Source organism: Vulpes vulpes, chromosome 10 (assembly GCF_048418805.1).
Source record: "Vulpes vulpes isolate BD-2025 chromosome 10, VulVul3, whole genome shotgun sequence".
Lineage (NCBI taxonomy): Eukaryota > Metazoa > Chordata > Mammalia > Carnivora > Canidae > Vulpes > Vulpes vulpes.
The window spans coordinates 18,180,468-18,197,215 of NC_132789.1; positions in this window are offsets into that span (position 1 = coordinate 18,180,468).

A 16,748-nucleotide genomic window follows, 5' to 3' on the forward strand; every position below is an offset into this window, starting at 1 on the left:
TAAAAAAAAGAAGCCCAATCTCTACGCTACCCACAAAAGACTCATATCAGACTAAAGATACATGCAGATTGAAAGTGAGAGAATGGAAAAACATTGATCATGCAAATGGAAGTGAAAAGAAAGCTGGGGTAGCAACACTTTTATCAGACAAAATGGACTTTATTTTTTTTTAAAGATTTATTTGTTTATTTTGGGGGGTAGGGGCAGAGGGTGAGGGAGAGAGAGCCCTAAGCAGACTCCACACTAAGCAGGAAACCCAATGCAGGGCTTGATCTCACCACTCTTAGATCACAACATGAGCCGAAACCAAGAGTGGATGCTCAACTGACTGCACCACCCAGGGGCCCCAGACAAAACAGACTTTAAAACAAAGACTGTAGCAAAGAAGGACATTACATACTCATAAAGGGAAAAATCCAATGAAAAGATATAACAATTGTAAATATTTATGCACTCGACATGGGAGCACCCAAAACGTAACGCAGCTATTAACAAACATAAAGGAAGAAACTCATAGGGATATTATAATAGTAGGGGACTTTGACATCCCACTTACACCAATAGATAGATAATCCAAACAGAAAAATCAACAAACAGTGGCTTTTAATGACAAATTGGACCAGATGGATCTAACAGATATATTCAGAACATTCCATCCCCAAACAATGGAATATATATTCTTTTCAAGTACACATGGAGCATTCTCCAGAAAACATCACATTAGGCCACAAAACAAATTTCAACAAATTCAAAAAAGGTTAAAATTATATCATGTATCTCTTCTGACCACAACACTATGAGACTAGAAACTACTTTCTATGAAACTAGAAATCAACCACAAGAAAAAAATCCGGAAAAAAACACAAATACATGGAGGCTAAATAACATGCTATTAAACAATTAATGGATTAAGAAATCAAGGACAAAATAAAGGAGGAGGAAAGAAATCAAGGAGAAAATAAAAAGTACATGGATACAAAAGAAAATGAAAACACAAGAGTCTAAAATCTTTGGGATACAGCAAAATTTGTTCTAAGATGGGAGATGAGAGTAATACAGGCCTACTTTAAGAAGAAACAGCTCAAAAGAAAAAAGAAAAGAAAAGAAACAGCTCAAGTAAACCTAACCTTATACCTAAAGGAGGTAGGAAAAGAAAAACAAAACCCAAAGCCAGTAGAAGGAAGAAAATAATAAAGATATGAGTAGAAACAAATGAAATAGAAACTAAAAGAATAATAGAACAATGAAACCAGGAGCTGATTCTTTGAAAACAAAATTAATAAATCTCTAGCCAGAGTCAAAAGAAAAAACTCAAAATCAGAAATTAAAGCAGAGAAATAACAACCAACACCAAAGAAATATAAAGGGTCATAAGAGAATATCATGAAAAATTATATACCAACAAATTGGGCAAAATAGAAGAAATAAACTCCTAGAAACATATGTCCCCAAACTGAATCATTAACAGACCATTTAAACAGATGATTACCAGCAATGATATTGAATGGGTAATAATAATAATAAAAACTCCCAACGAACAAAAGTTCAGGATCAGACGACTTCACGGTGAATTCCACCAAACATTAAAGACTTTATACCTATTCTTCTCAAACTAGTCCCAAAAATAGAAGAGGAATGAAAGCTTCCAAATTCATTCTAACAAAGCCAGCATTACCCTGATACCAAAAATCAGATACACTACACTACACTACATTACACACACACACACATACACACTCTACAGGCCAATATCTCTGATGAACATAGATACAAAAATCCTCATAAAATATTACCAAACCAAATCCAACAATACATTTAAAAAAATCATTCATCACAATCAAGTGGGATTTATTCTTGGGCTGCAAGTGTGGCTCAATATCCACAAATCAATCAAGGATAAAAACATCCTTGAAGGATAAAAACATCACATCAAGGATAAAAACCATAGGATTATTTTAATAGATGCAGAGAAAGAATTTGATGAAGTATAATATACATTCATGATAAAAACCTTCAACAAAACAGGTTTAGAGAAAACCTATCTCAACATAATAAAGGTCATATATGAAAAATCCAGATATTCAATGGTGAAAAACAGAGCTTTTCCCTAAGATGAGGAACAAGAAAAGGATGTCCACTCTTACCACTTTTCTTTAACATGGTACTGGAGCTTTTAGCCACAGCAATCAGACAAGAAATAAAAGGCATCCAAATTGTCAAGGAAGAAGTAAAACTCCATTTTCAGAGGACATGATACTATATATACAAGACTTCACCAAAAAAGTACTAGAACTGAATTCAGTAAAGTTGCAGGATACAAAGTGAATACACAGAAATTGGTTGTATTTCTATATGCTAATAACGAAGTAGCAGAAAAAGAAATTAACAATCCCATCTACAATTGCACCAAAAATAAGATACCATGGAATGAACTTAACCAAGGTGAAAGACCTATACTCTGGAAACTATAAAACACTGATAAAAGAAATTGAAGATGATACAAACATGGGACACCTGGGTGGGTCAGTGGTTGAGCATCTGCCGTTGGCTCGGGTCATGATCCTGGGATCAAGTCCCACAATGGGCTCCCTGCAGTAATCCTGCTTCTCCCTCTGCCTGCATCTCTGCCTCTCTCTCTCTCTGTGTGTGTGTGTGTGTGTGTGTGTGTGTGTGTGTGTGTCTCAGGAATAAGTAAATAAAATCTTTTTTAAAAAATGAAGATCACACAAACAAATGGAAAGATATATCATGCTCGTGGATTGGGAGAACAAATATTGTTAAAACGTCTATACTACCCAAAACAATCTACAGATTTAATGTAATCCCTATCAAAATTCTAACAAAATTTTTCACAGAATTAGAATTATCCTAAAATTTGTATGGAACTATAAAGATGTCCAATAGTCAAAGCAGTCTTGAAAAAGAACAAAAATTGGAGGCATCATAATACTGGATTTTAAGATATACTTCAAAGCTGTAGTAATCAAAACAGTATGGAACTGGCACAAAAATAGACACATAGATCAATGAAACAGAATAGTGAGTCCAGAAATGAACCCACAATTATATGGTCAATTAATCTTCGACAGAAGTAGCAAGAATATGCAATGGTTAAAGTCTCTTCAACAAATGGCGTTGGGAAAACTGGTCAGCTACATGCAAAAGAATGAAACTGGACCATTTTCTTATACCATACACAAAAATAAAATCAAAACAGATTAAAGACCTAAATGTGTAAACTGAAACCATAAAAATCCTAAAAGAGAGCACAGGCAATAATTTCTCTGAAATTGGCCATAGAAACTTTTTTCTAGATAGGTCTCCTAAGGCAAGAGAAACAAAAGATAAACTATTGGGACTACATCAAAATCAAAAGCTTCTGCATAGCAAGGGAAACCTATCAACAAAATAAAATGACAACCTACTGAATAGAAGAAGATATTTGCAAATGATGTATCTGAGAAGGGGTTATTATGCAAAATATATAAAGAACTTATACAACTCAGCACCAAAAATCAATTAAAAATGGACAGAAGACATGAACATATACTTCTCCAAAGAAGACCTACAGATGGCCAACAGATACATGAAAAGATGTTCAACATCACTAATCATCAGAGAAATGCAAATCAAAACCACAATGAAACATTCTCACATGTGTCAGAATGGCTAAAATATAAAACATAAGAAACAACAAGTTTTGATGGGGATGTGAAGAAAAAGGAATCCTTGTTAACTGTTGGTGGGAACGCAAACTGGTGCAGCCACTGAGGAAAACAGTATGGGGGTTCCTCAAAAAAAAAAGTATCACTGTATGATCTAGTAATTCCACTACTGGGTATTTAAGCAAATAAAGTGAAAATACTAATTCAAAAAGATATATACACCCCTGTGCTTATTGCAGCATTGTTTACAATAGCCAAGGTATGAAAGCAACTCAAATGGCCATTCATAGATCAATGGATAAAGAAGTTATGGTACGTACACACACACACACACACACACACACACACGAATATTACCCATAAAAAAGAATAAAATCTTGTCATTTGCACCAACATGAATGGATCTAGAGGATATAATGCTAAGTGAAATAAGTCAGAGAAATACAAATACCATATGATATCACTCATGTGGAATTTAAGATACAAAACATAAAAAGCAGACCCTTAACTATAGAGAATAAACTGGTGTTTGTCAGGGGGGAGGAGGGGAGATGGTTGATACAAACAAAGGGGATTGTGAGTAGATTTATCATGACGAGCATTGAGTACTGTATGAACTTGTTGAATCACTATATTGTACACCTGTAACTAATGTAACACTATGTGTTATACTAGAATTTAAAATAAAAATATTCTACCCCTTAAAAAATTGTGTTATCTTCTTATGAATTAGAGCATTCTTTATATATTCTAGGAATAAGGGTTTTACTGCAAGTCTGTGACTTTCCTTTTCATTTTCCCAACATTATCTTTGAAGAGGAAGAATTGTTCATTTTAACAAAGCCCAACTTATCAGTTCTTCTGTTTCAGTTTGTACTTCTTGTATCCTATTGAAGAAATCTTTGTGTAAATTTCACATACAAACTCAGGCATATTGAGGCCTAATTCCTACCACCTTCCACGAACACCACTGTTTCTTCCATCGTTCTCCCTCCAGTTCCTCCTCCTTGACCTGACTTCATGCTTTGTGTTTTGTCCCTCCAGCCCACCATCAAAAGACATCTACACTCATCTCATTCCCTCTCCCAGTTGGCAGACAGTTTGCTAATCTGTTGCTGGACGTGTAACTCTCATTGTGTCTTTGTTCCTAGTAACTTAAACACTTTTTCAAGGGGATCTGCAAAAGGAAGTGCCTTACTTCAAGAGAATGGTGCTCATGGAAGCATTTTTGCCCAGCCATCACAAGACACTGGTGGGAGCTACTTGGATCATCTCCTGATGCTAAGTTACACAATGTGGGTTACTCATCAGGCCTTCTGATGAGGCCTGACACTGTACTTGGGAATTAGTGTCAGATCAGTAGAAAGTGTAGTGTTGACAATTTAAAACTAGTACCTTCTTGATTTCATGGCTGTTGCTTCCATTGTTACTACTGTGTCTTCAGACTGGATATCACAAACTGAGGGTTGTTTCTAACACACAGGATGTGTTAGAAGCACCTGATCACATTGCCTTCATTGTTGACCAATGGAGAGTTTCCAATACTGTTTTAGGTTCATGCCTCTTTTGATGATTTCAGACATACTCAGAAGGGGGATTCCTAGCTTCACTTTGTACATGAGCAGAGTGAGGACCAGTGTGGTTAAATGACCTGCCCAGGCTCAGACAGCCAGATCTAAGTAATATACCACTGATCTTCACATCTCCTCCTGACAATGACGACCTCGAGATCCAAAAGGAATGGTACCCATACTTCACACAGGCAGTTTTAAATGTCTTACATGATTTGTTCTACTTCTATTGGTCAGCTACTGCCTCAATAATACCACATAGAAGATACCCCTAAAACTCAGTGATTCAGTCTATCAATCATGTATTCTCATTGAGTTTAGGTGTGGGCTGAAACTTGGTAGGGATAGACTGGACTCCAGGCTCTATCCTCCAGACTGAGGGTTGAGTTCAAATGTGTTCCCATATGTGTATTCCAGGGCCTAAGCTGAGGAGGCAGCAACTCCCTGGGGGAAGCTTTGCCCATGGTAATGACAGAAGCGCAAGAGAGTATTTCCAAGCATATTTGTGGTCACTGTTTACAACACATCTGCAAACATCCTACAGGCTGAGCAAGCCATACAGCCAAGGTCAAGTGGCAGGCTTTGACTCTTGACTCTTGCAGAATTAGCTGCCAAGTTACATAGCCTGCAACTCAGTAGGGATGAAGGATTGGGGCCAATAATTCAATGTACCATTCCATTTAATCCTGACAACTCGAGGAGTTGACACCATTAATGATTTCTATTTTACAGATGAGAAACAACTGCCGAGTCACACAGGAAGAGAGGGGAATGCTGACAGAATTACACTCAGATATTCTAACCCCAGATTCAAGCTGTTAACCACCGAACAATCTTTGGATGAGATGGTACCCTACACAGAGGAAAATTAAACAACAGGTTTGCTCTCTACGGGCTGCATTGTAGGCATACCATATCTAGAGTGGGCGGTGCTCTGTCCGTGGTTCTGAAACATCATTTATGCCTAAGGAACAACTGTTCCTCTCAAGACTCCCATAACTTCAAGCCAACCCTCCTGGGAATTTTAATCCAGGTAAAAGAGAGAATGAGAGACATGAATAAAAATAAGATCCATAAATGCACAGAGGCAGACAGTTCCCTTAAAAGACCAATGAAGGGAAGATAGATTTTTGTTTGGACAAATCTTTCAAGTGGCAGCAGCTCCCAGGCAAGAAACCACATGGGAGCAGGTCTAGAAAATCAAGTATATGAAGCAGAGTAAGAACACATGCACCCAGGGGCACAAAGCTGTGTGGGTGCCACACAAAGAAGTCCCTGGGGGCAGGAAAGTAAACCAAGCCCCACACCAAGAGCGCATAATTGCTGTGCCAGCCTCTGTTAGTTATACAAGCATGCTTGGAGTTTTCCTTTTCATCTTGATGAAATTATGCATCACAGAACAAGTCGAACTGTGCCTTAAGTTTCACTATTTTATATGGCTGGTTTCATGAATGTTCGATAGTCCTTCCATGTGTCTGAACTACAAGTCACCTCCCTCCACTCGAGGTAATTTGAACAGAGGTCACAAGCTCTTTGATCTCCCTAGAGCAATGCTTCTAGTCTTCTGCTTAGAGATACAGATGGTGAATAGGTCATATTTATAGTCATACAAATAGGGGAACTGATCAACAACTAGCTGGCCTGAGCATCTGAGAGCTCATAATTTTTGCAGCACAAGCCCTAAGAAATAACCCCCAAAACCATGTGGCCCAGCCAGTGAAATAGAAAAAGCTGTCTTTTTAAGGTAGAGTTTAATGGAGCTTTCAAGGTCATGTGCTTAAAATCAGGAGGATTTAACTGGAATAGGGCTAGTTTTCTTTTTACGTGTTGAAGTTTTGTGCAGGGTTTCATATGACAAAACAATTACCTGCCTTATCCGTTTGGAATGCTTTGGACAGTAAGTACTAGAATATCTAACTCATAGCATATGTGTGTTTGTATATATATATATAGTAACACATATCTTTATATGTATATCTGTATTATATATTATATATTTAAAAGGCAAAAAAAATCTCATAGAGCTAACTGCCTTGAGGTGCCAACTAACTTATTTCTAGGAATTTGGTGATTCTCATTGGTAATGATGGCTTTTATTATATTTTTCATTTCTCTCTTTAGCTCAGTTACCATAGAATCCTTCTGAGCTTTACTATTTCCCATATAGTTCACGTCAAATATGCCAAGATATTTGATGATTCACAGCAGCTCTACAAGGGAAGTTTTATTCTTATCCCATTTTACAGACTGGGAACGAAAACCTAATACCCAGGTGGAGGAGGGTGACTTGCCCAAAGTCACACAGCTTGGAGGTACATGGAATTCAACCTTGCTCTGACCCCCAAAGCCTAGGCTTGCAATACTTTATACAATAACTATTATCCCATTTAACAAGAGGGCCGGAGGTAGAGAGTTTCAGGTCCAATTCAATGTTTCAATGAGACCAAGGATTCGAATTTCTTTGTTTTCTTTCTTTCCTTTCTTCCTTCTGCCATTCGTAGTGTGTTCATCTTTTAATAAACTCATGTATGTTGCCTCATGGCCTCAAGATGGCTACCACAGCCCAAAGCATCAATGCCTGCATTTAGGGCAGGAAGAAGGTGGAAAGGGGCTGCCAGCCAACTCTTCTTTCTCTCATATCTGTTCCTTTTAATCAGAAAACAAGCTATCTTTCCTAGGATCACATTGCTCTGTCCTTGCAGGCTTCCTCTTATCCTCTATTGGCCAGATCTAGACTCAGGTAAACCCTGCTGGCTGTAAAGGAGGCTGAAAAGAGTAAATATGTAGTACAGGAAAAAGGGAGAGGGATGAGAGGCTTAACAGGTCAAGAAGCATCCCAGGGGCTGGACGTGTTGCTGCCCCAAACAAAATCAAGAGTCTATAGACAAGGAAGAGGTCAAGAACAGCTGTGGGGTAGGGAGGACTCTGGAATCTGCTGCCTCCCTTCAATACACTCTTTCAGTAAAGGCCATGACCTCAGCTATTAGCCCCTTTAAGGACTGATTCAGCTGCAGAGAGCCACCTTGCCTAAGGCCACACATCCCCTTCCTGGGGTAGCCCACATCCAACAAAACTGACTAATGTTGGGTTTAAAGGTTTGAACACCTTAGCCCAACTTGGGACAACCCCCAAAGGCTATCTGATCTTTCTATGGGGTCAGCTGGCTGTCACTGAACCTGGCATGCAGATTGACCTCTTTCTGCTTCCTTCCCCACCTTCCCCAAGTGGTGATCCAAAAGCATGCTTTAAAGAATGTCCTGCACATTCAGCTCCATCTCAGAGCCTGCTTTTCTGAAAACCCAAGGTGTAACAGAACATGTCCCCTATATCAGCTAATTAGAGTTTTCACTGCACTGGAGTAGATCAGTAAACATTTTATGTGAAGGGTCAGATAGCAAATATATGAGGCCTTATGGCCATAAGGTCTCTGTTGAGACTGCTCACCTCAGTCTTTGTAGCATGGAAGCAACCAGACAGCACATAAAGGAATGGGTATGGTTGTCAGCCAATAAAACTGTACAGTTGATGCTTGAACAACACGGATTTGAACTATAAGGGTCCACTTATGTGTAGATTTTTTATAGCACAGTAGAGTAAATGTAGTTTCTCTTGTGATTTCCCTAATAACATTTTCTTTTCTCTAGCTTACTTTATTGTGAGGATACAGAGTATCATACGTATAACATACAAATGTGTGAATCACTATTTATATTATCACTGAGGCTTTTGACAAAGTTATGTTCAAACTGTGATAATATGTTCAATGAACACTTAAAATGAGCAGGTGTATGTTCATTCTTGCATCCCCCTTTTTCACTTAGGCCTCATAACAGAGCTCCAATTGACTGACAAGGTCAAAGGCACAGTGGGGCACCTGGGTGGCTCAGTGAGTTAAATGTCCTACTCTTGATTTTGGCTCAGGTCATGATCTCAGGGTTGTGAGACTCCTCCCACAACCTCCTCTCCCAGCGAGGAGTCTGCTTAAGTGTCTCCCTCTCTCCCTCCCTCTCTCCACACCTTCCATGTCTCATCACTCTCTCCTCCCCTCTCTAAAAAAACAAAGACACAAATTTTCCATCAGAGGCATGGTGCTGGGATTTTCCTATAGAACATCCTCCCAATGCTAGATTCCTGAATTAACAAAGCCTACCACATGTGTCTCAGGATACATGCCTCTAGGAGTTAATATAGTCAGGCTGAGATGGGGCCCAGGGAAGACCATACAGGCCCAGGAAGAGCCAGTAAAGAAGTGCCTACCCAGCAATCACACATGACCATCACTCATCAGAGGAACTGTATGGTGGAGTTGCTGCTTCCTGGAGCATCGATTTTACTAAAATATAAGAATCTTCATGGAGGGGACTGTGATTTTTGGTTCTAGGTACTTTTGCCAACAGCATCTTTGCCACAAATGTTCTCGCTGCATAATTCATTAGCTGTAAGGCAATTTTGCTGTAAAAGATTTAAAAAAAAAAATAGTTGGTGGACAGTTTCTTGGTTTCTCCACCGACACAGTGCTCCCATTTGTATATTCTGTAAATCTCAGCTCTCCTAATGGTCTACACACTGGCACTGAGTTTGGAACCCACATTTCCCACAGAACTTTAAAAGATCTATCAAGGAACATGTGACAATGTACCAAGAAACAAACAATGGTGTAGATGGCTTTCACAACGCAAACAAAGCTCAGTTACAAATACGTATCCTGATATTTGGAAGGTGATACCTCTCTTAACGAAGGAAGAAATTTTAGTGAGAAAAGAAAAAGCATGATGTGGAACATGACAAACCCAGGGGAAAAAAGTATAATACTATTAATGAAAGACTTTGAAGTCAAGTGCTTAGGTACAGCCCTTTAAATAAAATTCGTCGTTTCCATAGCATTGCCACGAATCTACACACACTTGAAATGCACTCACATATTTTGTTATTCCACAATAGAGCAGTTTTAATTTTGTTATTCATTTTTTATGTTTCATGATGTCTTTTTTAATGAATGCCCTCTTTTATTTCTCGTGATTTTATCTTTTACGGCAAAATTGTGCTATGGCCAATTAGTTACATGGAAAAAAAAATGCTTGCAGCAAAAACATCGGGCATGGTTCTTTTTATACCAGAAGAGGCTCGATCGCAGCACAGAGTCAAATGTAAAACAGCCATAGAAGATAAAATAAAGAAAATAAAGAGAAAATAAAGAAATGCCAGTGAAGGCTCCTAGACTACAGCATCCCTGGCCCACCTCCCCTGCCAGATGCCCCCACATACCTGTTCTCCGTCCTCCTGCTGGGCTCAAGAGAAGGCAGGTTTTGAGGTCAGACTGACCCCAAAGCTGGCCCCCATCAACCCTCTGGCCTCTAGCTATTCAAGATGTGGTCCTCAGAACAGCCTCAAAGCATCACCTGGGAGCCAATCAGAAATGTGAAATCAATCTCAGGTTCTATACCTCCAACCCATGGAATCGGAATCTACATTCTAACAAGAAGACCCCAGGGATTTGCACCTGCCATCAAGTCTGGGAAGCATGGTTGCAGGCAGCTCCTATTCATTCCTCAAGACCCACCTGGAAGCTGTGAAAAGCAAAATAAAGCAGGGTCACTTATGTCAAAGGTCTTTAAAACAGAGCCAGGGAGGCCATAAGGATGTGGGCCTTATGGCATGTCCTCCCCCATTGGTGCCATGAACTTTTGAACCAGGTCAAACCATATACCTGCATCTTGCTACCATAAGAGACTTGGCTTTGAAACTGATTATAGTCAGCCACGATTAGCTTTCTGCCACCAACACCAATCAGAATTCCTTATAAACAACATACCCCAAAACCAGCATTCCCTTTTATCTTTAAAAAGCCTTGATTTTTGTTCTGGAGGTGGGTGGGAAGAAACACTATTTGGGAAGCTTCCTAAATCTGTGCTCCCCAAATTGCAATTCTGAGACCCCAAATAAAACCCTTTTTGTTTCAGCTCTGCCTCTTTTCTCCATCGACAAAGCTGTCCTCTGGGTCTCCTAAGCTGCGTTAGGTGAGCCGCTACTTAGCAAGTGTCATACCCGCTGGCAGCTGCTCCTTTCCTTGGACTGTGATCCCTCCCTCATCCTGACTCTGGTTATCAGCGGCTGCCATTTTGGTGAACGTTTTATGTAGCAGGTAATTAACCAGCACGTAATTCTCGCACTAACCCTACAGGATAGAAACCACTATGATCCCCTTTTATATAAAGCTGAGGAAATCGGCCTCACCAGATTAAATTAATTGCTCAGGATGAGCATGGAAACAGGCAGGGCAGGACTTGAGCTTCAGTGGGTCTGAGGCCAAGCCAGAGGTTTGCACCACCTGTCACACAGCACACAGCACAGCAGGTGAGGAAGGAGGTGGAGGAGAGACTCCTGTACAATGTGTGGGACAAGGCAGGGACACAAACACACTGGCACACAGTTCCTGGGAAGGAAATCAGTGCCTTGCTCAGAGTGCTATGGGGGTCCAGGGAAGCAGAAAATCTGAAATCTGAGACCCTTTTTCTCCAGTTCCTCCATGGTTTGCAGTCCCCAAGCCAAGGCTTCCCTTAATCCAATTAAAACGGACTTGTTTATGCTTATCGGCTCTTTATTTGGTTTGTTAGAAACGTGCAAATTACCCAGAAGCCTCTTTGTCCCCTGAACCAAAAGGCATCAATAAAACTATTAAGTTAAATCCAATTAAATGCAACTGCTGGAACTTGAGTGTGGCAGAGCAGAACAGAAATGAGGGAGGGGAGGGCGGGATTTCACTGGGAGAGACGGACTCCTCTGGCTTCCTGGCTTTAGTGTGGCTCCTCTAAAGCATCCCCTGAATGCGGGCAAGGACAAGGGCAGAAGGTGCCACCACTTTGAGCCTGAGTGTGGACTTGTAGCGGATTATTGAATTATCCCAGTAACTCTGTAGAGTGGCCCCGATGAACCCATTTTGCAGATGAAGGAACTGAGGTTTAGGGAGGCGTTGTCCAGAACGTCACACAGCTGGGAAGCGGCAGAGGCAGGATTGAAACCCTGATCGGTCTAAACCCTCTGCCTGAAATCTTGGAAAACCAGAGCTTATAGGGTCCTTAGAGGCAGTCCTGCCAAGAGCAGGTCTTTGCAAACCCACAGACCTGAGTCTCCGCACCCAGAAAATGTGTATAACCATGCTGGCCCACCAACCAGGGCTTGGAGAGGGGTCTGTGAAATGTTGTGTGTCTTAAATGCCTGGCACATAGTAGGTACTTGGTATATGCTAACTTCTGATCTCTGCACTCTTGTCAAAGCCCATCTCCTGCTTTTCAGAAGGGAAGGCTGAGACCCAGAAAGGGAACAGGACCTCAAGGTTACACCAGAGACCCTGTAACAGAGCTGGAACTCAAACACAAGTCTCCTGTCCCCTGTTGGCTTCTCATTTCAGAACCTGAGCTGCCTCTCCATTTTGCAGATGAAAAAACTGAGGCACATAGGGTAGCGGCCACGCAGTGGCCAAAGTCACCCAGTTGGGGGCTGAGCACAGCAGCTCCACAACCACCATGTCCTGGACTCGGGTCTTGGCACCACCATTCTGTGGCACTGCTTGGGCACATACCTTGACCTCGTTGAGCACCTGGCCCCTCCTCTTTAAAAGTGGGCCTCATTACGCCATCCCAATGGACATCTGGGGTGGTGTGAGGTCAGCAGGTGATGTGAGAGCCCCATGTAAGCCAGAACAACTACCTGGAGACAGCACAGCACGTTTGAGGAATGGCTGGAGCATCTGTTCCCTTTCCCGTAGCCTGCAAAGGGCCAGCGTGGGTTCCTCATTCCTGGCAACCCTCAGACCCAGGAGACACAGACTGCTCAGGAAGGGAGGGCAGATGCCCAGCATTCCAGGCAATGCTAATCCTATTACAGATGCATTATGAACCTTAGGGGATCCAACGAAGCACCACCCTCCCCATGGAGCTTTTCCAATCCTGTTGCTGGCCCATCCCCAGCTTCTTAGAAGTCTAAGCAATTTGATACAAGTGAGCAGAAACATGATGTGCAACTGTGCACAGGAGCTACTCACAGCCGTGCCAACACCCCACCGGGATGCCATGATGCAGCCTTGAGGTGAGAAGATAAGCAGTTTGACATCAAGACAAAAGTGGCTCCCACGCCCATGGCCACCGCAGCTCCCAGCTGGCGTACCTTGGGCAGGTGACTCACCTCTTTGAGGCTCCACGTCCCCATCTGGAAAGTGTGGAATCCTCATCAGTAATCATTAAAGGATGGTTAATAATCATCTTAATAGTATCATTCTGACTTTTTCATTTCAATGTTTAAGCCCCAAAGCCTGTTGGGAGCAGCACAAGAGTAGAGAAAGAATGGTAATGGGTGGCTTTTCTGGATATTATGAGGAAGCTGTTCTTATTAGTGTTCTGATCTGGCCAGCTGGCCCCGAGAGCTGGGGAGGAGGGCAGGCTCTGCTACAGAAGAGGAACTACAAGGATGGGGCGGGGGGGGGGGGGGGGGGGGGGGGGGGCGAGGTACTCAAGTCAGACCACTGTCTCCAGGGCAGATTTTTCCAATTCCTTTTATTCTCCTTTAACACACAAAAGCAGTGCCTGGAAGGCCAGCTCCTGGATCCTGCCTGAGTGAGCAGCAGACCCCCTTCCCAGAACAACTCTGAGGCTTACCACAGGACAATGGGAAAGCACAATGCAGACAGAGGAGAAGAAAAGCTGCTGCTTCTCCAGAACCAGGATTTGTAGAAAGGGGAGAAGGATTCTGGAGAGAGGCCTTTGCTTGGCGTTCCCTCTAGCAGCTGTTCTCCTGGTACATGCAGGATGCCTCATCCTCATCCCAGCTGGGAGGAAGGCAGAGCCGGGGCATGGGCGGGGGCGGTGGAGTTTGCATGAGAGGGGCGCCCAAGGGGAAACTAGTCAGCCATGCTCAGAGCCAGACCCCCGTTCCACGGGTTTCCACTTGCCTATGCAGAATATCTCTCTGCACTAGGAGGCAGAGGGCCCCAGTGAATTCTATGCCAGGCTCCAGAGAGATCATACCAAACCCTGCCCATGTGCCCCAGCTACCCCAGGAGAAAAGCAGGGGAGGGCAGCACCTGGGAGAGAATGAGTATGTTTATCTAGGAGTGTCTTAGCTTAGGAACCTGTAAAACCGACATTTGAACTAAAATGTTAAAACTGGTTATATTAGTTTGCAGGGGCTGCTGTAACAAAGCATCACAGATGGGTAGGGTGGAGGGTGGGCTTAAGCAACAGGAATGTCCCGTCTCACAATTCTAGAGGCTGGGAGTCCAAGGTCCTGCGCTGGCAGAAAGGTTGGCCCCTTTCTGAGGCCCCTCTCCTTGGCTTGTCCATGGCTTTCCTCTGTCGGTGTCTCTTCATATCTCCTTGTACGTGTCTGCACTCAAATATCCCCTTTCTCTAAGGACATCAGTCATACTGGGTTAGGACCCACCCTAATGACCTGATTTTAACTCAATTACATCTATAAATGTAGATTTACATCTACATTTATAAAGGGTCTGTCTCCAAAGCAGGTCACATTCTGAGGTGCTGGGGGTTAGGATGTCAACACATGAATGAGGGGGGCAATGCAATGCATAACATAGGTGAAGCTTAATTTTTTTTGTTTTGTTTTGTTTTCTGCCAAGGTGGGGTGAGGGGTGGGAGGGGTTGGGAGAGATCTCGCAAGTCAGACTATGTGAGCTACAAAGAAATTACACTTTCTTCACATAGCCACATAGCCAGACTGTAGCAAGCATTCAGTGTGCAACCCCAACATATAATTTAGGCAGATTTGTGCAGCCTACCGAATCACTGGCCTGGATTAAGCATGGCCCCCAGAGATAACAAAGCAAATGCTGTCTTGTAGTCCCAGTAAGGGGGAAAACTGGAATCGAACATTGCAACAGCGAGCTCTAACAACTTTTTAAGCACATAATATTTTCTGAGTGCCGTGGTAAGCTCTTTGCATGGATTATTTTACTGAATCCTCCTGCAACCCGACAAGGCTTTTTCTATTAGACTCCCGATCTTTCAAATGGGTAAACTGGGGTTCAGAGAACAACAGTTATTTTTGCCTGATCCAACTGGCCCGATTCCAGAGCCTGCATGTGCGATCACTGCCCACTCCACCAGCCGCTCTTTCCTGAGCTGGGTGATGTCTTCTTAAAGCCTCAAGAACACTTCCCTTTGCTTTGAGGGGAGAAGGGCATACAGGGAGGGACCCAGAGGCTGAGATAGTGGGCAGCGAGCTCAGGTTAGATCTGTGGGCTACCCAAGGCTTGAGCTCTAAAGAAGCTTTTCCTGGGAGAAACCATCAGGGGATCACAAAAACAACAAAAATATTTCTGAAAAGGAAGTAACCTACATTTCCATCAATAGGGGATTGACTAAATTAACTGTGGCACTTCGGCTGGGTCTGCCTGGCAATCAATCAATATTATGTAGGGAAACATTGGATGACCTGATTTAAAAAAAAAAAAAAAACAGACAAAAATGTTATAGAACAGAATATATACACACAAATCTTTTTGCTAGATTGATATTGTCAAGATAAAAATAGACTAGACTGTAGACCATCAACCGAAAGGCTAGTAGTGATTATACGTGGGTGATCTCGGGGATCATAAATGATTTTCCTTTCATTTTTCTTTTCCTTTTGCTCATTCATATATTTTAATACTTTTTGCCAACGATCATGCATTACTTAATATAAAGAACAGGAGGAGCTCATTACTTGCAAGGAATAAAGCATTCTGATTTTCTGAGAAAATATTTAATTTCTAAGAGCTGCCCTCCCTCCCTAACCCCCTCTGTAGTTTTAAAACACTCAGATCTGAAAATTTCTGGTTCCTCAAGACAGGAAGTCAAATCTGCAGGCTGATCAATTTACATCTCCTGTCTTCTCTGTGGGAGACGCCACTGGATGCCTGCCCCTAATCCCTTCCCCTTCTTGGGGGTAGAACATGATTGCATTTGAATGTCCTCTTCTCTCCTATGTGGTTCCTGGGTGGATCCTGATTGGTCTGAGCCATCTCCTTTGCCTGCCACTGATTGGTCCAGCAGCAGCGTGTGAACCAATTCTGGCCAAAGAGATGTGAAGTTTGCTTGCTGGCGGCTCTTGGAACATTCTGAAACCTTCTCTCCCTTCTGGGTGATGTCATGTGCATGGAAACTATCTTATGACCAAGAGAGATACCATCCTGGGGACAAACCCTAACCTCTGAAGATAGCAGAGCAGAGAGTAGGAAACACATTGTGCCCTTGACGTTATCACTTAGCAGCTGAATTCCCAACCTATAGGTGTTCCCATCGCATGAAGAACACGCCAGACGTTTTGAGTTGAGGTTTCTGTTACTTGCAGCCAAATGCAACCTGACTGATATAATTTTATTTCTTTCAACCTTCACTTGGTTTATTTCACACAGGGAGTCTGAAAATGAATGCCAACCAGCATGGATTATTAGGACTTTTATTTGTGTTATTTGTATATACAGAAAACCAGATACACTGATTTTGTTTCTCTCCTT